Below are 17110 nucleotides of genomic sequence, written 5' to 3'. Positions count from 1 at the left end.
GAGAGAGAGAGAGAGAGAGTTTTATGGATACAGTAGTAGCTCATTGTTCTCTCTCTCTCTCTCTCTCTCTCTCTCTCTCTCTCTCTCTCTCTCTCTCTCTCTCTCTCTCTCTCTCTCTCTCTCTCTCTCTCTCTCTCTCTCTCCCTCCTGTTATTCCACATACCAACAAAAGGCGTGATTTTTTTCTTGTTATATGTAGAGAATGGTATTGTGTGTGTGTGTGTGTGTGTGTGTGTGTGTGTGTGTGTGTGTGTGTGTGTGTGTGTGTGTGTGTGTGTGTATATATCGTTGCTTCATTGCAGTCCCTTTGTTTACAGCGGCCCTCGTTCCCTTTCCTTTGATGACCTTTTTTTTTTTTTATCGAGATGAAAGTAAAAAAAAATATATTAACCAATAGATAAAAAAGATAAAAGACTAAATGGAAAACCAATGATTCCACGCCCCTTTTTCCACTCTCGGCTTCTTCCACTCCTCCTTTCCCTCCTCCCTCCTCTTCGACCTCCCTTCTTCCTTCTTTCCTTTTCCTTCTTCTTCCTCTTTTCAACACTTGGCTTTTCTCATTTTCCTCCTCTCATCTCTGTTCTCTCTTTCCTCTCTTGCTCTTTCCTTCTTTCTCCCTACTTCATTCTTCATTCTAACATCCTCTAAATTATCTTGTTTTTCCCCGTTATTTAATCGATTATCATTTTACTCCATGTCACTTCTATAATGTTCTGAATAATCATACCTTAACTTCTATATTTTCTTCCACCTTCTCTCATGCTGTTCTGCCAAGTCAAAATATACACTTATGACAGGCTAATCACCACGATCTCCTTCTACATACCCACCTTGAAGCGCATTTACTCCGCACCTCCACTACTCAAGTCTCCATTTGCAGTTACACAGGTTTTCAAGGAGATTTTTACAGTTCGAGTGACAGATTAAAATTATTCCTACATTATCACCAGGAGACACAATCTTGGCAATCCGGTAAATCCTCTGTGGGGTTTGAAAAAAAATAATAAGCAAAGTGTTTCAGAATAAGGGCCGCAGAAGCCGAGTGGTGTGAGGTGCAGAGAGGAGAGGCGATGTGCAGTGTTGCGTAGGTGAGTGGTGGTTGCCGCGGCGCCCTCCCCTCCTAGCCCGGCGGGTGTAGGCTGCTCGGGGCACGGGTGTCGCGTTAACTATTGGTGTGGGTGGCATGTTGTGGGAAATATTGAGTCACCAGGCGCGGCTGACGACCCAGGAGAGAGAGAGAGAGAGAGAGAGAGAGAGAGAGAGAGAGAGAGAGAGAGAGAGAGAGAGAGAGAGAGAGAGATTTAGTTTTCACTCTCAGGGGATATGGCAAAGTGCAGGTCGTTGGTTGCTGCTATAATCTCTCTCTCTCTCTCTCTCTCTCTCTCTCTCTCTCTCTCTCTCTCTCTCTCTCTCTCTCTCTCTCTCTCTCTCCTTATAATGCAAAATATTGCTCGAGGTGAAGAAATTATGTATATATGACCTTCATTTGCTTGTATGTACGTATCTTGCTTCTTTGCCTAACCTCGTGTGTGTGTGTGTGTGTGTGTGTGTGTGTGTGTGTGTGTGTAGTGGTGACGAAGCATGTGTGTTTATGAGAATTTTTTTAGCACTTCAAACATTCCTCGTGTCATGTTCTTGGCGTGTTCGTCTCGGTAGTCAAGTGCCAGTACACATTTTTGCCGATTTTTGCGTTTTCGTTTACCTTTTTTTATGTCGTGTATTGGTTTGTGTATCGATTTGTGATATTATTTTGTCCCCTTCTGTAATATCGTTCTCTTGGCTGGCTGGCTGGCTGGCTGGATGTGTGGATGGCTTGTTGGTTTGTTGAGGGATTGACGATGCAAAGGTGGATGGTTGGATAGGTGGATGACTTTCAAGTTGGCTGAGTGGGTGGTTGGATGTTTGGCTGAGTTAGAGGCAAGCTTGCTGACTGACTGACTGAATGAATAAATGAGTGACTGATTGGCTGATTGACTGACAGATTGATTGGTTGATTGGTTCACTCCCTCACTGATTCACCCACTGTAACTGACAGGCTGAATGGCTGAACATTAAAGATTGGCCTCGTGTACCAATAGCAGAAGGAAGAAAAGGAAGGTTTAGTGAGAAAATCTGATACTTTTGAAATAACAACAGGGTTTTCATTTGAGGGTTTTTTTTTTAGGTTTAGATTCACTCATTTAATTAATTTCACTGTTGATCCCTTCACTGTGCAGACCACGACTTGAAAAACCGTCATTTTGCTGAGAATAAAGTGTTCAGGTTGTGTCCGTAATACATAACAAAGCCAGCATTCAGAGGCTAGTGTGTCTGATAGGCATTAAAAATAGGATTAAAAAGAAAGAGACAGGCATGGTTACTCCCTCACTTTCACCTGTCCTTCTCACCTGATGGAATTAAAAATCTAACCATATTTTTTTTTCCTTGTCTTTTACCTTCCTTCCTTCCTTCCTTCCTTCCTTTCCTACTCCAGAAATGCGATGATACTTCAATGTTTTTATCTTTCAACCTTTACCTCGTTCAACTTTTCTCTCTTTCTCCCACACAGTCTTAATTGCCTTCCTCCATCACCTGCCCAGCTCAGTGGTAATGTTAAACCGTAACTCTTACACACACACACACACACACACACACACACACACACAAGAAGGCTGCATAGATTAGTGTGATAAATTTATTCCACCACCGCCACCGCCACCACCACCACCATCACCATCAGTGCCTCGCTATCCCTACCCGACCCGCACCCTCCTCCCATCCTCCATTCACATGCATATAATTAATTAATTGCCGGATAAGCCTTACTCAGTCACCCTTCCCCTCCGCAATCCGACGCTTGTTAATGGTGATTGCTTGAGGGAGGGAGGGAGACAGAGTGCCTTGCGTGAATCTCGAGTGAAGTTAGTAGAGAGAGAGAGAGAGAGAGAGAGAGAGAGAGAGAGAGAGAGAGAGAGAGAGAGAGAGAGAGAGAGGGTTTGCGGGGAGTTAATCTACATTCACAATCATAGCGTCACGTCTCTCTCTCTCTCTCTCTCTCTCTCTCTCTCTCTCTCTCTCTCTCTCTCTCTCTCTCTCTCTCTCTCTCTCTCTCTCTCTCTCCCCCCAGTCAATTTTTTCTCCCCTCATACCTTCCCTCATTTCCTCACTAGCCATAACCCACACTAGCACTCTTCAGCCACTCACTCCCACTTCCCCTCACCTCGTAACTGGGTATTCTGAAATATTCGTGCCCCACCGTAATCCTAAAGGTATTCTATTTAAACACTCTCACTGGAGCATAAAGTCATGTACTACTTAACCCTTTTTTTTTTTTTTTTTTTTTTTTTTTTTTTTTTCTCTCCCTCGTCTTTGTTTCAGATCATGTACGTGTTTTTTTTATTTATTTTATTTTTTTATTATTATCATACTACCTGTGTTTTATACTTGTCTATTTATTTGTTTATTTATTTTTGTTTGTTGAGATCTGTTGTTTGTCATAGATTGTTTTCCTGTTTATTTATTCGTTCATTCATTTAGGTTAGTTAATGAGTTATTTTGCCGTAAAATTATAGACTTCTACTTTAGTTTTCGGGGTAAAGAGGACAATTTGGGTTGTGACTTGGTCATTTACTACTATTAACACCATCACCACTTCAGCAACTCTTACTCCTTCACGAGCGATGACTAACTTCAACACTTTCCTCCCCCAGCGATGCGTGCGGGCGTCGGAGAAGGCCAGCACGCGGAGACTAGACCCTTTCCCGGATCGCGTGAAGTCGGACACGGCTAAGAAGAAACCGCCGCCACCCAAGATCAACAACAACAAGGTAGGTGGCACTCCATTGCTCTCTGTAAACATAATCTGTCCTCTTGTCATTTCCTGCATTTTTTCCCCTGTCAACTAGCCTGGCTGTGTGATGCGGTAAGTAATGGTCGCTGCACTGAGCCCCCTCACTTCTTCCCCCTTGTCAACCAACCTAGCTGTGTAATACTTGTAAGTGGTATATTTAAAGGAGACTGAAATGGCACTCTATGTAAAATTAATTGCTAAAGAGGAGGATACTAGTTAACCGCTAATTTACGACGCTAATGGAACTATTTACAAACATCTACAAAAAGGCTGATGAAAAAGGTCTAGATCTTGCAATTTCTGGCTAGTACGATGTGTGAAGGTGGCTGTAGAACGAGAAAAATTACCCCAGAGTGGTTAGTAATTTAGGAAAGATGTTCTCTCTCCACTCTCCTCTGTATTTTCTCATTTCTCTCGCTGTAAACTAACCCGGCTATGCGACACAGGAATTTCTCTAACGTACATGTAAAGGAGTCTGAAATTAAATGCCGCTTTATAGGAAATGAACAGTTAACAAGGAGGATACTAACTAGTTAATTGGGTTAGTTCATTTAGTTGTTACGGAGGTGTCTTCATACCCCTCCCTTTAAATGGGGCAAATTATAGAAAGACGAAGAAGAAAAAGAAGAAAAATAATCACGTTGAATTTAACCATTTGGCTGCGTGTAACGAAAGAGAGAGAGAGAGAGAGAGAGAGAGAGAGAGAGAGAGAGAGAGAGAGAGAGAGAGAGAGAGAGAGAGAGAGAGAGAGAGAGAGAGAGAGAGAGAGAGAGAGAGAGAGAGAGAGAGAGAGGCACGTATACATATTCAAGCCAGCCCCTGCCATACATGAAGGGGATAACGAGCAGGGGCGGCCAGGGCAGGGGACACACAAAGGTGCGGAGGCGGCGTTATGCATTCACGCACTGGGACAGGCGGGAAATGGGAAGACGCACGTGGAATCGGAAACACACACACACACACACACACACACACATACACACACACACACACACACACACTGTGATAGAAACTCGAAGTCACAGTTACTTTATACAATCGCTTGGATAAAGAGAAATGTTCGACTCTTGACCAGCAGGGGCACAGGAAATCGCTGGTAACAGTGCAGGTGTTTATTCACAGAAGGTGTGAACAGAAGGCTGGAGGTAGGTGATCTCCCGGCGCCAGGCCGCGCACTTCCACTTAACACTTATGACTGAAGCCTAGCTCGTTCACTCATACACGTATTCATGCCTCACACAAGTCTCGCTCATTCACTCGTTCACACAACTAGCTAACAACCACACACCCTCCCCCCGAGACATAAGGAAGATTCCTTATCTTTGTTATGGGCTACCGTAACACATGAAACAAAGTTACAATGATTGAAGTACAAGAAAACACGGTACATATACACAAAACAAACACAGCGTACAATGAACACGTACGACTAATCGTAGGTGCTACGGTGCCACCGCACCTGCAGTCGTCTCGGCTCCCTACGCTGTCGGCTGCTTCGACGCTCTGGTTGCTCTCGGGCCACGGTGTACCCCGTTACCCCTGATGCTCCGGGCTGCCGGGATGGTGGTGTTCCTCGTGACCCTGATGCTGAAGCGCTGCACCGCCATGAGCGGTGTGCTGCTCGACAGGAAGGGGAGCAAGAGGTCTGTGTGGGCGTAGGTGTCTTCTATTACGCCACATCACGCGACCGCTGCCCATCTTGATGAGGTAGTCTCTCCTTCGCCCAACAGCCACGATGACACCCAGGCGATCCCAGAGGCCTGTCGTGTGATCTTGAACGTCGACGTGGCCACCGAGGTGCAGGAGAGGAAGAGTACGGGCGGACGCGTCGTTGGCGAAGTTTCGCTTTCTTCCCTCAGTCGCTCTGCCTTGGCGTCGCACTCATCAGCAGCGCGCTGCCACTGCTGAGCGTATGAGCGATGATGAGCCGGGACACAGGACCTCATAGGATGACCGAAGAGGACTTGTGCTGGTGATCGCCCTTCCGCCCTCGGAGTGTTGCGCAGTTCCAGCAACCCGCGAGCGAACGCATCCTCGTCCAGGTGACCCTGCTGTGTGGTCGTGAGGATCAGCTTCTTCACGGACTTGACCGCTGCCTCGGCGTGACCATTGGAGCGTGGATAATGAGGTGAAGATACACGATGCTCCACCCCCCATCGAGCCAGGAAGCGCCGTACCGATGAAGAAGTGAACTGCGGTCCACCGTCAGTCCTCAGGAGAACAGGCACGCCCGTGTCGGCGAACACACCCCGAAGGACACGAACGAGCTGATCAGCCGATGCTGGACGTGAGCATGCAGACACGTGAGGCCACCCAGACAAGCGATCTACATACACGAGGTATGTACGGCCTGCTGCGTGGAAGTAGTCTGCAGAAACTGACTCAAACACCCTGCTGGGTGTGTCCGTGTCCTGCCAGAGAGGTTCGTTGGCTTGGCTTGGTAGGATGTGGACGGCATAGTGAGCATCCAGAAACGACGTTCTCAACGTCTCTGTCCATACCAGGCCAGTACAAACCGTTTGTCGGGCCCGTCGCTTGGTGCGCTCCATCCCCTGATGACTGTCATGGAGTCGCTCTAGTGTTTCTCGGCGGAGGCTGTGAGGAATAAGAAGCCTCGGCCCGTAAACCACCAGGTCGTCGTCTACGGCCAGCAGACTGCGCACCGGCCAGTACGTACGCAAGCGGTGATCGAGGTCGTGGCAATGATCAGGGAAGCCCTCGATGATGACGTTCTTGAGCAAGCAGTACTCCCCGTCTCTTGCTGCTGCGGCACGTACCATTTCCACAGTCTGATCCTGGAGTGGTGCTAAGCGGACGCCGTCCTCATTGGTGGCAGATAACGCTGAGATGACCGCTGAGTGGAGAGGGTCGAGGTCTACCAGAAGTAGCAGCATCCTCTTCCTCCACTGGGTCCTGTACTGGAGCACGTGAGAGGGGCGTCGGGCACACAGTGTGTCGATCCCTTTTGCCAGCTTGCTGTGAAAGAATACTGAGCAAGCTTCTCCCTCATGCGCTGCAGCCGCAGGTTCTCTATTTCTCCCAACAACTTGCTATTGAGGAGAGGTATCAGCGGGCGGTGGTCGAGCACTAGATCGAAGTGAGGGAGTCCTTTCAGGTAGGTGCCACATTTCCTGACTGCCCAGACGATTGAGCAGCCATTTCCAACTCTATTACTGCATAGCGGCTCTCTGTGTCTGTAACAAATCTTGACCCGCATTGCACCATCTTCCACTGGTCACTGTGCTTCTGCAGGAGAACGAATCCAAATCCGTGCATCCTTGAGGCGTCAGTCTGTAGCATCGTTGGTAATGATGGGTCGAAGTATGCCAAGACAGGTGGGCTGACGAGACACTGTTTTTCACCTTCTCAAACGCCTCTTCATGGTTAGGAGACCAGCACCAACTGTTCTTCGGGCGTAAGAGATCTCTGAGGGGTTGTGCAGCTGCAGCCACAGCAGGAGAAAAGCTTCCAAGCTGGTTTGTAAGACCCATGAATGATCGTAGGTCGGTGATGTGCTGTGGTCGTGGGAAGTCAGAGATTGCCTTAACTTTCTTTGAGTCTGTCGTGTAGCCTTGTCCAGAAACAGAGTAACCACAGTAATCTACCACTCTTTCCGCGAATGTAATACTTCTGTGGGTTGAGAGTGATGCCGTGCTGGTCACACCGCCGCACAATCTGAATGACATGGGCTAAGTGCGCACTGTAGGTGGAGTCATAGGCCAGGATGTCGTCCACGATCTTGATGGTGTTAGGTATGTCGCCGAGAGCTTGGTCTCCTCGACGGTTATACTCGTCTCCAGACGAGACGAGACCCATAACCGCTCGCCGAAACTTGTACCGACCCCAAGGTGTTATGAAGCAGGTTAAATCCTGGTCTTCTTCTCTAATGGGGACTTGAAAATACCCCCATCTTGGCATCAAGAGTGGTGAACCAAACTGCTCCGGTCCCGATCGAGGCGATGGCGTCATGAGGTGAGCGCACTGGATACACGGGCCTCTTCACGTAACGGTTGAGTCGTGTCAAGGTCAACACACAGCCTTACACCAGATGTCTTTTTTGGGGACAGGCACGATGGGGTGGCACCATGCCGTAGGGTAGTCCACACTCTCGATGATTCCCTTGTTAAGCAGCTCTTCCAACTGGCTCTTAATTTCTTCACGCCAATTGTAAGGGATTGTACGAGATGCTGTTACGGCGAAGGGTCGAGCGTCGTCTGTCAACTCGATGGGCCATGGATCCACCAGCCATTGCACGTAAACCTTCCTTTGCTTCGAAGACGCTGGGAAAGGCCTTGATCACAGCAGCAGCGTGCCCCGCACGCTGCTGTGGCGTTGGGTCGTAGGAATGAGGCCAGCTGATCACCTTCTGTGGGCGTAGATAGAGGTGGCTGCGAGGCGGTCGGGGTACTTGATGGAGCTGTTGCCGGTGTGCTGTTCTTCCCTGCGTAGCGGTCGGATTTGAGCCGGAAAATCTTCGGGGAGGATTCCGAGAGCGATGGAATCGTACCAGCTAAGCTAGCGCCCCCTTCACCTCCCTTCACCACGCTCACAACAGTCTCAGCTTCCCTGTCGCCCAGTTGCAAGTGCGACGAGAAAGTTCCTACACAGGTGAGGGGGTGATTACCGGCTGCATAAAGTCCATCACCATCAGCGGGGCGCCAAGCTGGAGGGCGGGATTCCAAGGAGTGTTGCCGTGTCGAGGCCAATAACGGTCGTTTCGGCCCCAGAGTCAGGAGTCCACGTAATCTTGTCTCTTCCAGCGGGATGTGTGGCGGTAATGAGCACCTGGGGCGCAGGTCGTGCCGTCACCGTCTTTGTGTATACGCCTGATAAGAGCTGGTATACACTGGCACTGGCTCCCCGCCTCGGGCCTGCACCGCGATGAGGAGAGACAGTTGAGGAACTCCTCGAAGCTCCTCGTCGTTTCCTCACTGTCTGCTGACATACAACTCGCAAAATGCCCTCTTTTCCCGCAGTTACGACACACTTTATCTATTGCCTGGCATCCCCTTTTGTCACTGCGACAATCTTTGCCACAACGATAACAGCCCGTGGGGCTTGAGCCCCCGAAACTGCCCTTCCTGTAGTTCGAGACAGCGTTCACACCATGGCTCGAAGAGTGAGAGCCGCCCCTTAGTACTGCACTACACTGGTTAGCGCTCTCTGATGCTCTGCAAATATCTATGGCGTTTTCAAGGGTGAGTTTCTTGTTTTCCAGCATGCGTTTCAGAGCCACTTCGTCTCGTGTCCCAACGACAATTCTGTCACGCAGCTGATGGTTTATGCACTGGTCGCAAAAGTCACAGAAATTGGCGATTTCCTTTACAGCACATAAAAAGTCGTCAAAACCTTCTTGCGTTTCTTGCACGCGGGAGTAGAAGTCTCTTCATATCCATGATGATGTTGCGCTGGCTTCGCAGGTACTCACACATTGCATCGAGGATGGTTTTCTTAACTCCGCGTCTCTCGGTAAGCTTATCCCGTAGCGAAGTGTACGGGTCCATTCGTCGTCTAGGACAGCAGCGAGTGCCGCCCTCTGCTCAGCCAGGGAGAGACAGTCTATCCTGGCGAGGGTTACGTATCCTTCAAACTTATGGCGCCACGTGTCGAACTCACGTAAAGATGCTGACGCCGTTAAGTGAGGAATGATGGTGGCGGACGTCGGGAACCTCGCGCCCTGGGTAGACGTGCTGCGGGCTGTGGTTTCGCCTTCATTGCTCGCCGTGGTGCGACTGGGAGCTTGTGTCCCCCACTCTCCTCCAGCAGCTGGGTTAAACGCTCCTCGCGAGCCTGACTCTGCTCCGACTGTCGCGCTAGCAGAGCCTGACTCTGCTCCGACTGTCGCGCTAGCAGGGCAGCCAGCGCCTCCAACTGCTTCTCCATTCTGCGCCGTACCCACTGCAGCCTTGTCCTGATCCCTACTCACTGCGCCATGTTCGACTCTTGACCAGCAGGGGCACAGGAAACGCAGGTAACAGTGCAGGTGTTTATTCACAGAAGGTGTGAACAGAAGGCCTGGAGGTAGGTGATCTCCCGGCGCCAGGCCGCGCACTTCCACTTAACACTTATGACTGAAGCCTAGCTCGTTCACTCATACACGTATTCATGCCTCACACAAGTCTCGCTCATTCACTCGTTCACACAACTAGCTAACAACCACACAAGAAACATTTGAAACATTATTGATCATACTCGTTCGCTATTTTGAGGCGAAATTTATAAGACGGAGTTATTACAGAGCGATACAAAATGCTTACAAAATAAAGAAGGTATAATTTATTGAAAGAAAGAAAGAAAAATGTAAGACGAACAAAATATGCTACATTAAACAGCAGAACCAGACTGATACACAACATAAAATGATAATAGAGAATAAAGAGAAAATATTATGCAAAAGAAAGACAGACATCAGTGTGCATAATTGTTAATACATGATTGTTTTGTACAGAACGACAAAACAAAATCTGCTATTGAAGAACAAAACACAAAAATATAAAATAATAATATAGAAAACAATTACATTAAACGGAAACACAACCAAATGTTTTTCTAAGAGAGAGAGAGAGAGAGAGAGAGAGAGAGAGAGAGAGAGAGAGAGAGAGAGAGAGAGAGAGAGAGGATAAAGAAGGGACAGAGTAGTGGATGCGGATGCTGGTGTGAGTGTAGGCGGCAGTGTGGATGTGCCAGCGTGGGTGTGTAGGCGGCACCACATTAGCACCACCACCACCACCACCACCACCACCACCACCACGACCCCGGAGGCAGTAATGGCCCAATTCAGCCTTTTATGGTGCGCCCTGATTGTCCGTGTCAGGAAAATTATCGTCTAGATGTTCCAGAGAGAGAGAGAGAGAGAGAGAGAGAGAGAGAGAGAGAGAGAGAGAGAATCTTTTTTATAGTTTTGTCGTTTCTTCATTTTCTCTCTTATTCTCTCTTATTCTCTCTCTCTCTTTCCTCCTTCACTTCCTCCTTTTCTCTCTCTTTTTTCCGCCCTTTTGTGGAGAGAGAGAGAGAGAGAGAGAGAGAGAGAGAGAGAGAGAGAGAGAGAGAGAGAGAGAGAGAGAGAGAGAGAGAGAGAGAGAGAGAGAGAGAGAGAGATTACTAAGGGTTATAATTCATCTCTTATTTATTGCACCTTATTTATCTTATTCTGTCTCTAAGTCTTGTTCGCTGTTGATATAAAATAGTTTATCTTAATAGTAAACTTAAAATAAATTAAGAAAATAAATATTAAGTCAGAGTTTAAAGATTACAATATTGGTAAAGAGACAGAGAGAGAGAGAGAGAGAGAGAGAGAGAGAGAGAGAGAGAGAGAGAGAGAGAGAGAGAGAGGTAAAAAGAAATGAAATAAAGAAGAAAAAGGTGGAACAAGAGGAGATTTGTTGGTGATTTATTGGCGACTCGTAAAGATGCCACAGGAAGAGGAGGAGGAGGAGGAGGAGGAGGAGGAGGAGGAGGAGGAGGAGGAAGAAGAAGAGGAGGGGGTAAGGGAAGAGGAGGAAGAAGAAGAAGGGGAAGAGGGAGTGTCATTGTCTCTCTCACAATGTCTTCTTCCGTTGTTGAGGGAGGAAGAAGACCTTGTTTCCTCCTCCTCCTCCTCCTCCTCCTCCTCCTCCTCCTCCTCCTCCTCCTCCTCCTCCTCCTCCTCCTTCAGTGCCTCCGTCAGACAGTCTTACAGTGTATCATCAATTTCAAAGCCCTTTTTTCCCCCTCTCCTCTTTCTTATTCCCCTTTTTATTTGAGTTTCCCTTTCATGTCACATCTTCATTCTTCCTAAGTGTCTCTTAACCCTCCTCCTCCTCCTCCTCCTCCTCCTCCTCCTCCTCCTCCTCCTCCATCTGGCACTCACTCCTCTTCCTGCTCTTGTTTGTATGCCATAGTGTCAGTCTAGAATGGCATTGCTAACTACTCTCTCTCTCTCTCTCTCTCTCTCTCTCTCTCTCTCTCTCTCTCTCTCTCTCTCTCTCTCTCTCTCTCTCTCTCTCTCTGGTCTCCTTTATGCTTTATATTCTTTCCCCGTACGGTATTTCCCCCGGCCTGTCCATAACGTCACATAATTTAGGCTCGTCTCCCTTCCCATATCCCTCTGCCGCCACTAGCCCCCTCTCTCTCTCTCTCTCTCTCTCTCTCTCTCTCTCTCTCTCTCTCTCTCTCTCTCTCTCTCTCTCTCTCTCTCTCTCTCTCTCTCTCTCTCTGGTCTTTTATTTCTGTTCCTAATGTTTTATTTTTTATGTACTATCCTTTTTTTTATGTAAGTGTTCATTCTCTCTCTCTCTCTCTCTCTCTCTCTCTCTCTCTCTCTCTCTCTCTCTCTCTCTCTCTCTCTCTCTCTCTCTCTCTCTCTCTCTCTCTCTCTTCAAGAATGCGGCAAGGCTGTGTGTGTGTGTGTGTGTGTGTGTGTGTGTGTGTGTGTGTGTGTGTGTGTGTGTGTGTGTGTGTGTGTGTGTGTGTGTGTGTGTGTGTGTGTGTTTTCTCCCCTCCAAATGTGTTTATTTCGTTTTCTTCTTAAGCTCGTCTCTTCACATTTCTTTTGCCGCTGTCTCTCCTCCTCCTCCTCCTCCTCCTCCTCCTCCTCCTCCTCCTCCTCCTCCTCCTCCTCCTCCTCCTCCTCCTCCTGGTGCTTCATCTCCAAACAAACAGTCCTCAGAATGGTTCTCTCGCTCCTCGGTTTGGTTCGTGACTTGCTCAGCCTCGCTTTGGAGAAGAGGAGGAGGAGGAGGAAGGAGAGAGGAACGAAGAAGGTTTGCGAAAATATGTAAGAGGTTTGGGAACTGAAAGAGCGGAGAAAATGAATGAAAGAGGAAGAGAATGGAGAAGAGAGAGTAAAGGGGGAAAAGAGGAGAGTGGGAAAGAAGAAAGGGATTAAGTAAAAGGGTGTAAGTGAGGAAGGGAAGAATGAGAAGGGGAGGAAGAGGGGGAAGGGAGAGTGAGATGTAGGAGAGAGGGGAATAATGACGAGAAAAAAGAATGTAGGTGATAATTGAAGAAAATGTATGTACCGTTTGTAGTCTCTCTCTCTCTCTCTCTCTCTCTCTCTCTCTCTCTCTCTCTCTCTCTCTCTCTCTCTCTCTCTCTCTCTCTCTCTCTCTCTCTCGGAACGTGACTCAAGGTGACATTCCAACAGCTTTTTTCTTTAATCTCTCTCTCTCTCTCTCTCTCTCTCTCTCTCTCTCTCTCTCTCTCTCTCTCTCTCTCTCTCTCTCTCTCTCTCTCTCTCTCTCTCTCTCTCTCTCTCTCTCTCTCTCTCTCTCTCTCTCTCTCTCCACACACGTGTATTTTTTCACTCATTTTATTTTTCATCCTGGTCTCCTTTCCTTCTTTAATTCACACACACACACACACACACACACACACACACACACACACACACACACACACACACACACACGGTAGCAGCAGGTGTGAATGTTTTTGCGCTCACGGCTCAGCGAGGTGTCCCGTCTGCGTCCCCCGGGGGAGCCTGAAGGGGGCCCGAGAGGGAGCTTGAGGGGGGCCGATAGGGAAGCCGATGGGGCAATGGAGAAAGTTTATTGCCGAGATGCAGATTTACTACGCCCTGTGCTGGTCCGATGGCCGTGTTGCGCGGGACTGGAGTAGAAGCCGTGGTGGTGCTGGTGGTGGTGGCTTGTGGGGGATCAATGAGGCTTAAGCACTTGTTAACAGATGTGTGTGTGTGTGTGTGTGTGTGTGTGTGTGTGTGTGTGTGTGTGTGTGTGTGTGTGGCGGTGAGGGAGGTGAAGTTAGGGGCGTTAGGGTGGACGAAGCCTTCTCTTCGTTGCAGCGTAGTGTAACTTGCCTGCGTAACGTCAGCTTATCCGTCACAGGAGGCGGGGGAGGGGTAGGTAATCACTCGAGCACTTCCTGGTGCATAGCTTTATCAGTGTGGCAGAGGCGCCGTGCTAAGAAGGGGCAGCGGGAATAGAGGTTATCGAGTGCGTGGCGGAGCGGGCGAGGAGAGGAGAGGCGGGGAGGAGCGAGCGGCGTCAGCGGTGGCGGTCGTTGCGGGTGGAGGCAGCGGCTGGCTGGGCGGTATCGGCAAGCTTGTGGCTTCAGTGTGGCTCAGGCCCTCGCTGTGAGCGTGTGGTGTGCGTCACTGTGTTCCGCCGTGTTGTTACCGCTCTGCCCGTGTCCACCCACAACCACGTGTGCACATCCTGAAGGATTTCCCGTGGGGCAAGTATGAGAGTGGTGACTGTGGCAGGATGTTAGTGTCTCTCAGCGTCCACAGTGTAGCGCCGCGTCGCTCAGAAGGAGGCAGTTTATCCGAATTCCCAGTGTTACCTATACCGGTGGTGCGCTAGCGGTGTTGTGAGTGTAGGGGAGGATGGTGAATAGTGAAGTGGTGAGTCTCGCTGAAGTGCAGTGTGAACCCGGTGTGGTGCTGAGTGCTGCAACAGTCTGAGGACACAGGACATCCCATCCGACGTGTGTGTGTGTGTGCGTGTGTGATCGCTGCGACGCCGACAGTAGAGGTGAATAGCGGTCACGTGCCAGGATATAGTGTATGGTGGAGCACAGGAGCCAACAGTGGATTGTGTGGTGTTGTGGTGCTTGTGGTGCTATTGGTGGCAAGTGAAGGCGGCGGCACGAGGCTCTTGGTTGGCTCGCCCCACAGGAATGCGTGTGTCTCCTCGGAACCCACCGCCACCACCTCGCCTCCGCCCTTGTTAAGGTGAGTTGGTGTGGCGCTGCGTGCTGCCACCAACGGAAAACTACACTTACCTCCATCCTCTCTCTTCCCCGGCCTTGTTCTCGTCCTCTTTCTCCTTGCCCTGCGCCACGACCCTCCCCTCAGAGCTGTCCCCATTGTTGTCTGAGCTACGTAATGCCTCGCCGGCCGCCGCAGGACACCGCTTGGTAAATCACCGTAACAAATATAACGTGTGGTGCTGCTAACACTTATATTGTGCATTGATCCTCACACCCCCAGGCTCCCGAGGCGACCCACACGCATGTCATCAGACCGTTTGTGTGTGTGTGTGTGCGTGTGTGTGTGTGTGCGTATGTGTGTGTGTGTGTGAATAATTGGCTCGTTTGTATATCTTATCACCATAATTTTTTCTTTCAGATCACTGTACTTTTTTTTTCCCACGGGTGAAGAAGAGAAGGCGGGCAAGGGTGTTGTTGGTGCGAATAGCACAGTATTTGTGTGCCTGTGGCGGCTGTCTGGCGTGTGAACGTGAGAATTATGGGCCTTCACACACACACACACACACACACACACACACACACACACACACACACACACACACACAAGCAGGTCGAATTGATGTCTGGGTTGCCTACACTCTTGACACATTGTGGGTGTGTTCTTGCATGTATTAAATAGCATACATCCGTTTATTATTATTTGAATTTTAATTTTTATCTATTTTTTTATTTATTTTTTATTTTGCTGCTGCTACTACTACAACTACTCATTATAATCATCATCAGCATCATAATAGCTCTTGATGATAATAATTACATGCAAGGTGTCTGATTATATTCATTATATATTATGTGAAAAAAAAATAATGAACTTAATGGCGTGAGGGAGAGAAGCCACACACACACACACACACACACACACACACACACACACACACACACACACACACACACACACACACACACACACACACACACACATACACACTATTACCGCGGCAGGAGTGTCGGTTCTCGCGGTGTACATTGGATTAATCAGCCAGCAGGCAACCGCACTGTATTGCACGTCAGGTAAATATTTAATCTTAAGTGGCGGGTGTACCTGGCGGGCGCTCAATCAAGGTGTGTGTGTGTGTGTGTGTGTGTGTGTGTGTGTGTGTGTGTGTGTGTGTGTGTGTGTGTGTAGAGGAGTGCAGTGGGAGGAAGCAAGGTAAGGCGAGGCAAGGGTGTGTATATACCAGGTGTATCTAACCAGGTGTTGCGGCCAGGACCAGGTGGCTAGGCGTGCCGCGGCGTCCCCTCGGCCACACACACACACACACACACACACACACACACACACACACACACACACACACACACACACACACAGATGTTTCGTTCTCCTGAAATACAAGAAGAGGATGCATTGTGTCGTCTGAATACGCTGTAGCAGTCAGACAGAAAGGGTCGTTTTGAAGCAGTTTGTTCTTCCACCTGGGCCATTGTCAAGGGTCAGGGAGATAATTAGTCACTTTTCCATATATTTTTTTCTATGGCTAACTTAAAATCCTTGTTGAACTATCACTGGTGTCATGATAAACATCCCTTAAGAGCAAAACTAACACAGTAACTTCCACCCGAACGTGTTAATAGTTAATAAACGTTTGAGAATGGACAGGATAGCTAACACTGACCTGACCACACCCACAAGTACACGTCCCCTCACATCATTACACTCCCCTCCTCAAACCTTCGTCACGCCACCACCACCACCACCACCACCACCATCTAGTATCTCTCCTCTCCGCAGCGTCCAATTTCCCTCCTCACCCGTCGCCCAGATTACAGGCTCTCCTTATTTAAATTCTTGTTTACTTATACATTACAAGGGTTTACACGGAAAATGACAGCTTGTTACGTGGCGGCGGCCGGGTTGCTGATGGGGTCGGCTTATGGCGGTGTCCAGCGTGTAATTTGCGGTGGCGCTGAGTGGCAGGGAGGACAGGACTTCAGGGGATAGGGCAGGGTAGGGTTAGGGTCTGTCACACACGCACACACACACACACGCACACGCAAGTAATGGCAGTGGTGTTCGGCATGCAAAGTTTTGTGTGTCCTTGGTTACTCGCTTATTATTTCTTGTTTTCTGTTATTTTCATCATTGCCTTTTTTTTTATATTTTGCTCATTTAATCTATGGGTTTTCCGTGTCAGCTGTTTGTAGGATTTGACTCTGTACTTGGATGTTTCTTTTCTTTTCCTTCCTTTTTTTTTTTTTTTTTCGTCTTCTCTGTGTAATGTGAAATGCTTTTTTTGTAGACTGACCTTGAGTATTCTTCTTCTTCTTCTTCTTCTTCTTCTTCTTCTTCTTCTTCTTCTTCTTCTTCTTCTTCTTCTTCTTCTTCTTCTTCTTCTTCTTCTTCTTCTTCTTCTTCTTCTTCTTCTTCTTCTTCTTCTTCTTCTTCTTCTTCTTGTCTACGTAACAACACATGGCTAGGTAGGTAGAGAGAGAGAGAGAGAGAGAGAGAGAGAGAGAGAGAGAGAGAGAGAGAGAGAGAGAGAGAGAGAGAGAGAGAGAATCGGGCAGACTCACTAGCCAAAAAATATACATATACCATCAGTACTCTAATCCCGTAAGACCACAAGAACA

The 17110-nt window shown here is 48.5% G+C and overlaps 1 protein-coding gene across 1 annotated transcript in view; it reads left to right on the top strand.

The window, feature by feature from the left end:
• Positions 1 to 17110, top strand: part of LOC135107046 (autism susceptibility gene 2 protein homolog) — a 194311-nt gene that overhangs the window by 65174 nt on the left and 112027 nt on the right. The window contains exon 3 of the mRNA XM_064016636.1: positions 3690 to 3806. The gene's annotated coding sequence lies outside the window, so the exon portion shown is untranslated. The remainder of the gene's footprint in view (positions 1 to 3689; positions 3807 to 17110) is intronic.

This window comes from Scylla paramamosain, chromosome 14 (assembly GCF_035594125.1).
Source record: "Scylla paramamosain isolate STU-SP2022 chromosome 14, ASM3559412v1, whole genome shotgun sequence".
NCBI lineage: Eukaryota > Metazoa > Arthropoda > Malacostraca > Decapoda > Portunidae > Scylla > Scylla paramamosain.
Note: the sequence above shows the minus strand (reverse complement) of the source record. Positions and strands in the feature narration are given on the sequence as shown.